This window comes from Taudactylus pleione, unplaced genomic scaffold, assembly GCF_031769625.1.
Source record: "Taudactylus pleione unplaced genomic scaffold, aTauple2 ptg000774l, whole genome shotgun sequence".
NCBI classification, from domain to species: Eukaryota; Metazoa; Chordata; class Amphibia; order Anura; family Myobatrachidae; genus Taudactylus; species Taudactylus pleione.
The window spans coordinates 1,309,678-1,322,439 of record NW_028285176.1 but is presented as its reverse complement, the minus strand read 5'-3'; the positions used below and the strand labels follow the sequence as shown (position 1 = coordinate 1,322,439).

Genomic DNA, 12,762 nt, shown 5'->3' with positions numbered 1-12,762 from the left:
CCCGAGTTTGATACTGTTCCCTTTAATGTGCCCCTACATGCTGGACAAACCCACTGCATGGCACCTGGCACATTTGGGGGAGGAGGGGTAGCACCATGAGTACATGCTACACCCCTGCCCCCACCCATCACACCAGACTGCACCCTCCACCACATCATTACACCAGGCCACCTCCCCCCACCACATCATTACACCAGACTGCCCCCACCCCCCCTATTACAGCAGACTGGGCCCCCCCACCACCACCCCCTTCCCATTGTTACACCAGACTGGGCCCCTATCACATCATTACACTAGACACCCCCCCCCCCCCCCCCAATCATTAAACCAGACTTTTACGTACCTCCCACCCACCACATCAATACACCAGACCGGACAAATCAGTAAACAATTACATAGCACCTCACCGCACCATCCCCCATTCGTTACCCCACAGCATCGCCCCATTTTACTGGCAACTCCTCACTTTCCGTCCCACATACCATGTAGTAATGGACCAGCTATAAGTGTGATGAGCCTCTCCTCTGCACAGGCTCCGCTAGTAGCGTGCCTGATGGGCTAACAGCACTCAGACTGGGATCCGCCAGATACGTCCTGCCCTGACGTGGGGGAAGGGCCGGAGCGCACGCTAACCACGCCCACCGGGAAGAACTAGGATGCTCAGCAAATTTCATGGCTATCGCTTTAAGCCAAGCCACGCCCACTCCAACAGATTTCCAAATTTCCCACTCCCAGTAGCGAGAGATCTTCCGTTCCCGTCACGGTGATGGTCACGTGCTGTATGTACCCCAGTAATGTAATGTAATGGTGTCTGTATGTCACTAGCATAGCATGTGTAAAACATCAATGCCATTAACATCGGAATAGAGTATATTTACATGTCACTTGCATAGCAGGTGTAAAACATTGATGGCATTATGGGGCCCATTTATCAAAGTTAATTTGAGGTAAATTCCCCGAAAACACCTGTTTTCTGGGGTTTACCTCAAATATTAAGTATCCCCCAGATGTATGAAGGAGGGTCCGCAGCAGGTATCTCCCGATACCTGCTGCGATCCCTCCATTGCCGCCCGCAGCCGCCTCCCCCATAGGTTTCTATGGGGGATGCGATGCTGCTAAATGTATCAATATTGGGAATGCGAAGCATTCCCGATATTGGCCCCAGCAGCTAACGCTATGTGAAGATGGCGTTAGCCGCTGTAGTCTATGGGGACTTACCGCATTTCAGCCGGCGGAGCGATCTCCCAGATCCCTCCGCTGGCAATGGGCGCCGCTCATGTGCAGTCCGCGGGACTGCGCTTTCGCAGCAGTCCTGCATGCACTCCAGCCACATCGCAGGGACGGGCTCCTTTCGGAGCCCGTCTCCCTGCATGTGCCGGATCATACATTCAGCCGGTATGATCGCATTTTGCAATGCGATCATGGGCGGTACTGGATGCCCTGATCGCATTGCAAAATGCGATCATTAATAAATGGGCCCCTAATATTGGGAGAGAAAGGGGTTCTCTCTGTTGTGTCTCTTACAGCTACAGTGCCCTGATACCACAGCATGCTGATGTGGTGCACTGCAGGTCAGTAACCCGTTATTACCTGGAAGTGACACTTCTGTTATTTTTCCTGAGTACCCTGTAGGAAGCTGTGGGCAGGAACTGAGCCAATCCTCATTGGAAGAGAAGCATTGGGGGGAATTAAATTGTATGCAATGTGCCACTGGGCATTGCCACGATATGTCAACTGCGCACATATTGGCCATATACAGTAGGGCCGGCATTGCAAGTTTTAACTCAGCTCCATGGCATGATGTGATGTTACAAAACGGCACATAGCATTCCTGAATTGATTCCCCCCCCTCCCCCATTGATGGTTATTAAACTTCGAAAAATCACCAAACCACCAATGGTTCCGAAATTACATAATTGGATTCCCATCACTAGTGTATGAGATAGTGGTCAGTGTTCTCCTCAGCTTCAGTTCGGTCTTTTTTTTAAATGCCGTCCAGCACTATCCTGCTTCAGGGGTCTGAATGTCAAAATCAGAAATCGTAATTAAGAGGCAGGGTGTTGTTTGGATGCCAGGAACATTACAGAGAGGGTAGACGGAGAGTGCAGATGTGCACTGTGTCTCAGTGTAAATTGCTGGACACAGTTATACCTGTGTCCATCCAGCAATGAGCAGTATCATTATTCCACAGTAATACACTGTCTCCTCCTGGATACTTCTTAATGCCACCCAACTGGCAACATTTTCTTGGGAGAACACTGGCTGTATATACCACCGTTATAGTGTTTGAGATACAGTCAGTGCTATATGCCACACTTAGGGGTAAATTTACTAAAGTGAGAGTTTTTAGAAGTGAGTTTTAAAAGTGATGTTGCCCATAGTAACCAATCAGATTCTACTTAACATTTAATTAGCACCTTCTAGAAGATAATAGCTAAAATATGATTGGTTACTATTGGCAACATCACTTTTAAAACTCACTCCTAAAAACTCTCACTTTAGTAAATTTACCCCTTATAGTGTATGAGATAGTCAATGGTATAGCGTTCCCGCTAGGGTGTTTCAGCAGGGCGTTTCACCCTGCCCGGTTTTAAAAGGCAAAATTGCACCTTGTTCTTATGGAGGCGCCCCACTGATCACAGCCTGATAGCGATGGGCCCATGATGCCCGACCTTCCACTGCTCCTCTAACTGTCCGCGTCGCACCGCTCCCCTCGTGGGAGCAGGGAGAAGTTGAGGGAGCAGAGGGTGAGTAGATAGTTTGCCCATGCGCACAACATCTATTCACAGTGTGGGGAGAGATTGGGGGCAGCCCAGCATCTCCGTGAGTGCTGGGCATGCCCCCTGAAATGATGTAAAGGGGAGGGGTAATGTGAGGCCACGCCCCGCACAAGAGGCCACATCCCTTTCCAGGCACGCACGCAAAAGTGCCCTGCTTCTTTATAAGCATCCTGCCTGAGCCAAGAAACTAGAATAAACACTAACTGTATATATCACATTAAAGGGCATATTAAATTACTTTCCTGCCAATCCTCCAAAGACATTCGCTTGAGGCATTTATTATGTAATGGTGATATTAATTATAAGGGTACTGTAGCAGATATCAGAGATCTGCTGTGGTCCCTTTTCTGTCATTCACAAATGTAGTCCCTACTCCCTTTGTTGTCTATGGGGTTGTAATACCCTCCTCCACTTCCTCCTCCTCCTCCTCCATGAGTCACAGTGTGAGACTAATGGTGCGTACACACGGTACGATAAAAATGCACGATATGAATGCTAACGATATAGTTATTGTTCAGATCGTTAATTTTTTTGGTGCCTTCCAACCCACGTATGGACGCGGGCACGTATGGACGATATCAACCATCAGCATGCCGGCCAACCTGGTCGATATCAACCAGGTTACATAGGGATCGCGGGTCACTGGCTCATCGTTGGTGGTGTGCTGGATGAATGATAATTATCATCCAGCACATCGGGAAGGTGCAGAACGATCAGTCAGCGATACCGTTATCGCTGACTGATCGTACCGTGTGTACGCACCATAAGTCCTGGCTGAATTGAAGTCTCTTCTGTTTCTAGTTGTCAGTGACATCTACAGTCTGAAGCCCTGAGGTACTGTAGTGTCAGTTGTAATATCAGCTAAAATTGAATATATGTACTTTAATATTTATTTTAATCCTATTTTGTTTTTCATTTTTAAATAAGAAAAACATGAAGGTCCATTTATTAAATACTATTATACCTGTTGCTATGTATATTTAGCACTGTTGTGTGGTGGAAGGGTGTATTAAAGACCATGGTAAAATTGTTATTATTACATGGTTATAGATATTTCAAATAAAGATAAAGTGCATATGATGTATACACTTTTTAGTGTGTAAGTCAATATCTTAATTTAAAATATGTTTAACAATTATCATTACCGTCGTCCTCAGTACATGCATCATCTCCCTCCCTCAGGGCCGGCCCGACCTATACGCCTGGTATGCTGCCGTGTAGAGCGCCAGACTGAGAAGGGCGCCCCGGCAGTTATGGACAATGAGTAACCGTCCCCCACTGGACACTGATAGACTACTCTTACATGCAGACAGCTGTTTCGCTATTCAGAGGAGACTTTGTACTCAGTGCTCCACCTGCCAGGAGACCGCCCTGACTGGGAACCTCTGGCAGCCCAGAGCACACAGCAGCAGCCAGGAATATGATTTGTGCTAATTGCCTGAGTGGGGGCTCAGTGTTTTGTCAGTGCCGGCTCTCGGCGGGGGAGATGGGCTGAGACTGCAACTGGGCCAGGAGGTGGTGATGGAGGAACGCTACTTCAACGTCCCATACTGTACTTAGTTGAACGACCTCCCCAGCCCTCCCCCGATGCCAAGGAATAAGGAGAGAGAGAAGGCGAAGATGCCTTGGTGCCCTCCCAAAGGTAATGTACAGCAATGGAAAAACAGGCGGCGCTCAGAGGGCTTGTATATGTATAACACAGCACACAGTCAAAGGTAGATGTGTCCGACGTTTTGATTTTAATAAACTCCTTCCAGGACAGATATCTATCTATATATTTTTAGACCTAATAATAGTAATTATATATTTGTACATATGTGAACATGATTTAAGGCCCCCATACATCAGCAATTGATTGCAGCAATCGTGCAATTTGCAATCGATTGTGTATAAAAATCTTTCCTTTTTTCAATCGATTGCAGAATTGCCACAATCGATTGAAAAAGGGAAAGATTTTAATAAACAATCGATTGCAAATTGCACGATTGTTGCAATCAATCTCTGATGTATGGGAGCCTTTAGGTATGTGTAAAGGCCCCCATACATCAGAGATGGATTGCAGCTATCGTGCAATTTGCAATCGATTGTGTATAAAAATCTGCAATGTATGGGCTTCACAGATCGCAGATTGCAACCAAAAAGTGATTGGAATTGTTAAATCTCATTGTCCAACATGTTGGATTTCACAGATCGATTGGGGCTGTAGATTGCTAGTGTATGGCCATGATCAGCAGATTTGCAGACCGTTACCAGTAAAATGATGGGCCTTTCAAGATTGTCCGATCTGTGTTTTCTGCAATCGATCTGCAAATCACTGAAAAAGATCTGTAGTGTATGGGTACAGATTGCTCGATTGGGAAATCCTAAGATCGGGCAATAAATCTTCAAATTGTTCAATTGTGGTTTTCAGATTGCTGATGTATGGGGGCCTTTAAGCTTTTCCCACAAGACCACGCCCCCTTATCTTCCTCAGGCACGCGCCACAATACCCCTTGGGGCAATGAAAAAAATATTCGCTTACCTAAAAATTTGGGCTTGGGCCGGCCCTGCCCTTTCTGGATCTCTAGGTATAATCCTCTCCTTGTGTCTCTAAGTATCATCCCCTCCCCGTGTCTCTAAGCATCATCCCCTCCCTGTATCTCTATGCATCATGACCTCCCTGTGTCTCTTATGCTGCGTACACATCTAAAGATTTACCTGTCCAATCTGTCTGGTGGGATGGAAAATCTGGTAATGTATGGGAGCAATTGATAATAGAAATTTGCTCCCAAACACTAGAAAATGGACCAGATTTTCTTTCCCACCAGACAGATTGGACAGATATATCCAAAGGAGTAGCGTGGAACCATGGCGTCCGGAGAAAGTGCACGTAGCAGCACCCTGCTCCCTGTACTCAAGTGTGCCAGTGGGGTATGGCCAGCCTGCGGGGGAATACTGAAGTGAAGAGAAAGACAACAACAAATAGTAGCAGTATCACGCTGGGCAAAAGGTCCCATTGGGGGAATGGAATGCTTCGGTGATGCACATCTGACATTAAGGGGTAGCTCCTTTGGCACTGCTTTATTTATGTATAGCACCTAGGATCTGACTTTTATCTCATTTGAATCATTGTTATTAGTTAATAGAGCAGATTCTATTATATATTCTGATCATTTAACTTAAATTGACAGAATACATGTGCTAGAGTGAGATTCCACAGGGTGCACAGCTTATTACTGCAATTACTGCCCCAAGCCGTATTCACTGGAGTGGGAGCACCTATGGGAAGCTCCATTCTCAGCTATGCTCCTACTTTGCAAATATACATTGCACCTATGTTAATGTGAGTACTAATCATGTTCTGTTTACCACCATTATTTCAAGTCTCCTAATACAGTATTTTTTAAAAGACCTTTCAAATAACACTTTGTGGTCATGCCTAGCAACACCTCATTACTTTACATAGCAAAGCAGTGACTTTTTATTAAACTCATACCTGCCAATAAGAAAAGGAGAGGAGAGGGGTGGAGACAGAAGCCAATAAGAACGGAGAGGAGAGAGGTGGTGACAGAAGCCAGTAAGAATGGAGAGGACAGGGGTGGTGACAGAAGCCAATAAGAACGGAGAGGAGAGAGGTGGTGACAGAAGCCAGTAAGAACGGAGAGGAGAGGGGTGGTGACAGAAGCCAGTAAGAATGGAGAGGACAGGGGTGGTGACAGAAGCCAATAAGAACGGAGAGGAGAGAGGTGGTGACAGAAGCCAGTAAGAACGGAGAGGAGAGGGGTGGAGACAGAAGCCAATAAGAACGGAGAGGTAAGGGACAAAGAGTTGATCAGAGAGGGGTGGTGACAGAAGCCAATAAGAACGGAGAGGTAAGGGACAAAGAGTTGATCAGAGAGGGGTGGTGACAGAAGCCAAAAAGAAAGGAGTGGACAGGGGCAAAGAGCCGATCACATAGGGGAGGGAATTAAAGAGGTGAGAAGTGAATATAATCAATGTGACAGTAAAGAAGAGTTGACAGAAGATGATCATAGAGGAGGGGAGACAATCTGGGCAGCTTGAGGGAACATGAAATGTAGAAATGGATCTCAGATTCATAACTTATATAGGATATAGAGCAAACAAACCAATATAATACTAACAGGCGGCCATCATACTGTGCAGCGCCCCATGAATTTCGGAAACCTGAATGGAGCCCTCTGTCCATTTTGGCGCCTGGAGCTCATGCTCCACTGGAACCACCCTCAATACACCCCTGGATATATCTATAGGTGTGTACGCAGCCTAAGCATCATCCCCTCCCTGTATCTCTATGCATTATCACCTCCCTGTGGGGTCTTATTTACTAAGCAGTGTTAGGAGACAGAGTGAAAAGTGATAAGAAAGTGATAAGGTGCCAGCCAATCTGCTCCCAACTGTCATTTTTCAAACAGCCTGTGAGATGACAGTTGGGAGCTGATTTCCTGGCACCTTATCACTTTCTTATCACTTTTCACTCTGTCTCCTAACACTGCTTAGTAAATAGACACAATCTCTAAGCATCATCTTATTCCTGTGTCTCTAATCATCATCCCTACCCTGGTCCATCCTCTGGCTCCGGAGGCTGGTCTGACAAGTGTTCTCCCAGCAGAACACAATAAAGTTTAGAAAAAAAAAACTCATCATCCCCTCCCTGAGGGCCTCATTCAGAGGCGGTCGGAGGATGCAAGCGGTCGCTCAGAAACTGGACGGCCACTTGCATCCTGACCGCCCGCCTCTGTTGCGGTCGTTAGGCTGTGGGTTAACACCCACAGCTCTAACGACTGCTCTGGTGATGGTCGCGATGGTCAGAGACCATCACGACCATCGGGGCTTACGATGAGACCCTAGGGTAGGGTCTCCCTTGTCGTAAGCCCCGGAGAGCTTCTGGCTCTGTCAGAGCCGGAAGCTCTCCACTGACATCACTAGTGATGTCAGTGGGGCCGCCCCCAAACGGTAGGCGTTCCCATGGGAACGCCTCAGTTTGGGCTGCCACCCCCCTGGCCCGCCTTCCAAACGGGGCGAGCTGTCAATCAACATCGACAGCTCGCCCCCTTTGGATCGAGATCCGCTACGACCGGCGCTGTCGGTCGTAGCGGGTCTCACGCATGCGCACGCCGGCACCGGCGCCGTCGTGCGCATGCTCTGTGGGGGGCCATCGACCCAGTCCGAGCGCATCGGCGCTAACGACCGGGTCTGAATGACCCCCTGTGTCTCTAAGCATCATCTTATTCCTGTGTCTCTAATCATCATCCCTTCCCTGTGTCTCTAAGCATCATCACCTCCCTGTGTCTCTAAGCATCATCCCTTCCCTGTATCTCTAAGCATCATCCCCTCCCTGTGTCTCTAAAGGTGCCCACACACATACCGATGTCCTCACGATACGATTTTATGGACAATTTCCTCATGAACTTTCACGGGAGCTCCCTTGCCGCCGTGATCACGATTTGGAGTTAAAAATGTCCAATCTGACTAAAGATCTATCTTGCAGCCAATGCATTGTATCCCAGATTGGCTAATCTGCCCTACAGCACGGCAGATCAGAAGAGAGTCTCTAAGCATCATCCCCTCCCTGTGTCTCTAAGCATCATCACCTCCCTGTGTCTCTAAGCATCATCCCTTCCCTGTATCTCTAAGCATCATCCCCTCCCTGTGTCTCTAAGCATCATCCCCTCCCTGTATCTCTAAGCATCATCACCTCCCTGTGTCTCTAAGCATCATCCCCTCCCTGTATCTCTAAGCATCATCTTATTCCTGTGTCTCTAATCATCATCCCCTCCCTGTGTCTCTAAGCATCATCACCTCCCTGTGTCTCTAAGCATCATCTTATTCCTGTGTCTCTAATCATCATCCACTCCCTGTGTCTCTAAGCATCATCCCTTCCCTGTGTCTCTAAGCATCATCCCCTCCCTGTGTCTCTAAGCATCATCCCCTCCCTGTGTCTCTAAGCATCATCCCCTCCCTGTATCTCTAAGCATCATCCCCTCCCTCTGTCTCTAAGCATCATCTTATTTCTGTGTCTCTAATCATCATCCCCTCCCTGTGTCTCTAAGCATCATCACCTCCCTGTGTCTCTAAGCATCATCCCTTCCCTGTGTCTCTAAGCATCATCCCCTCCCTGTGTCTCTAAGCATCATCCCCCCCTGTGTCTCTAAGCATCATCACCTCCCTGTGTCTCTAAGCATCATCACCTTCTTGTGTCTCTAAGCATCATCCCCTCCCTGTGTCTCTATGCATCATCCCCTCCCTGTGTCTCTAAGCATCATCCCCTCCCTGTGTCTCTAAGCATCATCCCCTCCCTGTGTCTCTAATGGTGCATATACACGGTCAGATCTTTCAGATGAACGATTGAATGATTTTACCAACGAGTTGAACTATTGAACGATTGAATGATGTTAGACAGTATTAAAATTAATGGAATCTTCCAAATCTGACTGCAAACACATCAGATGTCAGATTTCGTTATCTGACAAGCGGGAGCGCGCATCGTTGATCGTTGCAGGCTCACATATCAGATTTTCTTTCAGATATGAACAATTGAACAATTTTTAAAATCGTTATCGTTCAAATCTGACAGATAATCTGACCGTGTGTATGCACCATAAGCATCATCACCTCCCTGCGTCTATCGGCAACATCCCCTTCTTGTGTCTCAATGCATCAACCCCCCCCTGTATCTCTAAGCATCATGATCTCCCCATGTCTCTTTACCTGTCCAATCTGTCTGGTGGGATGGAAAATCTGGTAATGTATGGGAAATATGCTCCCAAATACTGGAAAATGGACCAGATTTTCTTTCCCACCAGACAGATTGGACAGATATATCTATAGGTGTGTACGCAGCCCCTCATCATCATCCCTCCCTGTATCTCTATGCCTTATCACCTCCCTGTGGGGTCTATTTACTAAGCACTGTTAGGAGATACTGGGGGAAATTCAATTCAATGCGCTTCGGGAGGGACTCCCGAAGTTATTCAATACACCGTGCTGTTTGGGCGCGCTAAGGATTTCTTCTCGCACCCCCCCTGGGGATGCAAAGAGAGATCCGACCAAAGTGCCGGGTGCGCGGCTGTTTTTCTGCATAGCTAACAGCCGCGCGCCTGGCACTTTGGTCAGAGAATGCCGGTTATCGCGCCTTAACACCCTTGTTAAGGCACGAAGACCGCGATAACCAGCATTCTCCGACCACACAGCGCACTGAATTGAATAGCTCCGGGAGCTCGCTCCCGGCACTATTCAATTCGTGTTGAATTGAATCGCCCCCATTGTGAAAAGTGATAAGAAAGTGATAAGGTGCCAGCCAATCAGCTCCTAACTGTCATTTTTGAAACAGCCTGTGAGATGACAGTTGGGAGTTGATTGGCTGGCACCTTATCACTTTCTTATCACTTTTCACTCTGTCTCCTAACACTGCTTAGTAAATACACCCCTGAGACTTTTCAGAAACTGCATGTAGCCATAGGTATCATTGTGCCTTATAACCAATTCAGGGAAATTATACTAATGATCCGATTTGAATGTATATAACAGGTTCATAATGGGAGCAAGGTGCAATCAGTGAGATTGATAAATGCTTCAGGGAGTCAGGGAGATTGCAGCTATTTCAGGGAGTCTCCCTGACAATCAGGGAGAGTTGGTAAGTATGATTTTAACCAATGTGTCTCTATTCTCTGGCCCCTGCATCCACTTCTAAATAAATAGGCAATACTGTGTGCACTAGTAGTTGGTAACTATTAGTCCGCTGTGGTTTCTCCATGTTAAATTCTGTGGATCCTTAATATTTGCAGGTACCCCCGAAAATTGGTGTTTTCGGGGGATATCTTCCAAATTTTAGTTGATAGTCCCCTACTGTATGTGCTTTTTTTGTTTGTTGCTGTCTATTAAACAGTGTAACCTATGGCTCCCCAGAGGCAGTGATAAGCATAAAGTATTGTTGCCTGGAAGCCACCTACCTTACAGCATGCAGTCTGGACAGTCTGCCTCACCTCTGTAGCTTCTCTGTAGCAGTGCAGGAGGGCGGATTCCATCCACATGGCCAGCTTGTATTTGCTATACAAAGTAAATATGATATTTTAAGGGCTCTAGAATAAAAAAAGACCCCTTCTTACTAAGTAAAATAAATGGCTAAAAAACATTATGGCCAAGTAGGTGGCACTTTCTCATGTATTATTGGGTTTTAGACTGGATAATTAGGATGTCATTTATAGCCTCTTATTGTGACAATAAGTAATTCTTTACCGCCCGTATGTTTTAATAATCACGTCCAGAGACAGAGGATCCAATAGTAAAGTGATCACATCAGGGACCTACTGCATACGCACAGTCATCAAACAGTGCAGGGGCTATTACCAGGGTGGGGTCTCGAGGATCGCTTTCCCAGTTAAATCTGTGATTTGTAGCCTATGGGCTACAGTACCAAAGACAATCATAAGATGGTGTTAGCTAACAGGGCCAAGCTTAGTAAATCCCACAATATAGCAGCCCCTATAGAAACCTGCAGATCCCTGTAATACATCCAGGGGATACTTGGCTTAATAAATATATCCAGTAGGATTCTATTTATCAAGAAGACAACAAACCCCATCTGCCATCATATCTCCCCACAGTGTCCATCTGACCAACAGCATTAGGATTGCCCGACGGGACCGTCTTATGACCAGTGGGAGAACACAGAGTGACAAGCGCCATAAGGAGAGGAGCGCGCTTCAGACACTGGACTGAAAACTCTTAGACCCACCGTCCACATAGGCCTCACCCAGGGAGGTGTATCCACTGTGTGAAATGGCAGCAGAGACATCCCAAAAAAAAGGGGGCAGACTGGATGACAACTCCACTGGACTGCCAGAGCCTGGGCTACATCACTTAGCGGTAAGCTATAAGTGCGGGACGCCGCCTCTGCCTATAATAACAGTGCCACACTGCACAAAGGCATACCACATTGCAGAAGGGACACGTATGCATTTAAAGTACATACGGAGAGAGACCCCCTAAAAGGGCACTCTCACATCCCAAAACAAACAAAGAAGTTGTCACACTAGAGATGTAGACATATACTGTAGGTATAAAATATGCACTGCGGAAAGAGGCACCCTAAAGGAGCCATCTTATTTCCCAGACAGGCATAAACCCACCATTGACAAAACGGATGGTTCACCCCTATATGTAATACTTTATGAGAGCACTGTGTCACCAATTTATTAAACTAGGAATACTACCACTTTAGGTTGTCAAGTTCTTTTTTCTTCCATCACATAACTAATCACACAAAGGTGCAGCGCTAAGTGCAAACCCTACATACAATAATGTAAAAATATATACATATATACATATACTGGCTAGCCTCTATTAAATATTGCATGCTAAAGCAGGTAGATACATAAGTTAGGGACCCCAGGTATTTAATAAACAATTAGGTTTGAGCAGGGCCAGTGCACGATTTCTCGGCACCCTAGGCTAAACGTTTGCGGCTGCTGTATTGGGTGTTTGGCAGTGCAGGTGCTCTGTCCTGCACCGTATCTCAAGCAGCTTGAGGGAAACTTCACTCGCCAGTTCTCAGCGGGACTTGTTCCACTGGCCGCCCGACATCTCTCACAGCAAATGCCGGGACATCCTGTGCATGCACCTTGCACCCACTGCAAACAACTTCCCTGCCGGGTCTAGCTGCGTGGGGATTTTTTTTTTCCTTGTCTGGGGGAGGGGCGGGTGTAGATGGGCTCCCATCGCTGGGGTAAGCAGCCTTTACCGGGTGTCCTCAAAGCTCTTCAGGGGGAAGGTCCCCATACATCAGCAATCTGAAAACCACAATTGAACAATTTGAAGATTTATTGCCCGATCTTAGGATTTCCCAATCAAGCAATCTGCGCCCATACACTACAGATCTTTTTCAGTGATTTGCAGATCGATTGCAGCAAACACAGATCTGGCAATCTTGAAAGGCCCATCATTTTGCTCGAAACGGTCTGCAAATCTGCTGATCATGTCCATA

General features: G+C 46.8%; 1 long non-coding RNA gene across 1 annotated transcript in view; it reads right to left on the bottom strand.

The window, feature by feature from the left end:
- The window catches only part of LOC148475858 (uncharacterized), a 41,078-nt gene extending 40,499 nt beyond the window's left edge, over positions 1-579 (bottom strand). Inside the window, exon 1 of the long non-coding RNA XR_015872745.1 lies at positions 483-579. This is a non-coding gene — a long non-coding RNA (uncharacterized LOC148475858). The remainder of the gene's footprint in view (positions 1-482) is intronic.
- Between the last annotated feature and the right edge of the window lie 12,183 nt (positions 580-12,762).